This window comes from Pinus tabuliformis, chromosome 6 (genome assembly GCF_031772625.1).
Source record: "Pinus tabuliformis cultivar Carrire ecotype Pingquan chromosome 6, CPIR1, whole genome shotgun sequence".
Classification (NCBI taxonomy): domain Eukaryota; kingdom Viridiplantae; phylum Streptophyta; class Pinopsida; order Pinales; family Pinaceae; genus Pinus; species Pinus tabuliformis.
Window position 1 is genome coordinate 424,482,974 of NC_142292.1, and position 1,895 is coordinate 424,484,868.

Sequence of the window (1,895 nt, forward strand, 5' to 3'; positions counted from 1 at the left end):
TTTAAAATTTTAATTTAATAATAATTTATTTCTTTTAAACCTAAAATATGAAAACTTATTTAAAAAACAAGCCTATTTCTGGGAAGAAGGCATGTATATCCATAAGTACTCTTCAATCCAGAGTGAACTGCTCTTCAAGACATCACGAGCACTAGGGGAGAAGGACACCATGTAAGACAATAGAGCACAGTTTTAATTTGCAAGAAAGGATAGAATATTTTCTAATATGAAGCATTCACGGGTGCTTATGACCATAAAAATACAATTGTGATGTGCCAGTCGGATGAGTAGTAGTGCGATCCACTGGTGTAAGGTGCCACCCGTGATCTGTTAAAAGTAACCACCACGTTCACCATCAAGAGATCTCTTCGTACACCTCTTCCATAAAAATTTGTCAATGTTCATGCAGATTCTCGACGATATTAAATGCACGAACGTCTGTATTGTTTTGTTATTCTGTGTGCCTGAACGTACGTGAAACTTGCTCTTGTGTTTTCCCAAGGTGGTTTTAGTGATATACTACAGGGCCCATACTGTTCAGAGGTGCCGTGTTCGATATATATTCATGTATATTGATTCACTGACTGGCCTTAATATCAGTGCGTTGTTGAGTTCATTTGGACAATCGAAATCTGTAATTTTAATCGATTTCATATTCAATTTCAACCACAAAAAAAAGAAGAAGAAGCTGAAGACCAAATGTGAAAGCACATGGAAAAGCGGAGAAACTTGAAATACCTGCAACGAAGACATTCATGACTGTGGAGGGAGGTGGTGCTGACAACAGAGTAATACAATAGGGAGATACTGCTGAGGCACTTCACTGCCAAGAGGCATTCCCATTGACACCAACTTCTCTGCAACTTTTGCAGTTTATTCTTATACTTCATTGGCAAAAATATCACCTTCAAGGTTTATAATTCTCACCTTCAAAATCTAGTCTTCAATGTTAAAATCATTGTGTATTCACATTGTATCTTTCAAGGTCTCTCTATCTATCTCGAGTTTTTTCTTAGCTGATGTTGTTTCTAGTTTGTGAATAATGAGAGTAATGCAGAGCTCAATCTCTGGTACCTCCACCGGGAGTTGTAGGGAAACAGGCCGTGGCACTTAGAATATCAGGAGAGACTGCTGCATTTTGGGGTTGTAGGTTTTTGGGAGCACAGGATACCCTTTATGACGATCAAGGTCGACATTAATTCAAGGCCTGGCATATTGAAGGAGATGCTATGTCCATGTATGAGGTGAGCTTACCTATAACTATATCAAGCTAACAATACTTTCCTAGTTGTGTTAGTGTCTATGTAGGATAGGTACATCTTAACCTTGGAATTGTTATGCTCCCAGAGGCACTCATTAACCATGTTTCCACACCCACAAACGCTTTGCATTCTGGGCGCATAACAGAAGATTAAGGTAAATGGAGTTGTGCTATTTAAAAATTGGGCTATCGGAATTGATTCGATATCTGGAATGTGGACAAACTGAAGAGTAGGAAGATGGGTTTCCATATATCTCAATAACTGAGTGTATAGTCTGATCACAATCTTCAAATTTTTTATTGGAATCATGATTTGCAAGTTTCTTGAACTCTACTCTTATCAACAGCTGGAATCCCAGGGTATTTTCCAATCTGCGTCCTTCACATTGAAGTGTTGATGCCCAACCAGGTTGGTAGTAGTGCGTTCTTCACATTGCAAGTGAGGTTTCCCAACCGGATCTGGACTAGTGGTGGGGAGCAGAACGGAGTCTGACTTCCTTGGTCAAGCTTTAAATTTCACAGGCATTGCCTGATATCTTGACCAGGTTTCATTTCATCCGGCATTTTTGAGGTGTTCGCAGAGTCACCAGAAGTCAGAAGTCAATATAGTAAAGATAACTGGGCATTCAGGTGG

At 39.4% G+C, this 1,895-nt stretch overlaps 1 long non-coding RNA gene across 1 annotated transcript; it reads left to right on the forward strand.

Annotated features, from left to right (window-relative positions):
- The first annotated feature begins 480 nt into the window (after positions 1-480).
- On the forward strand, positions 481-1,895 carry LOC149259112 (uncharacterized). The gene is made up of 3 exons (XR_016246762.1): positions 481-912; positions 1,033-1,244; positions 1,348-1,895. It is a non-coding gene; the product is annotated as an uncharacterized LOC149259112 (long non-coding RNA).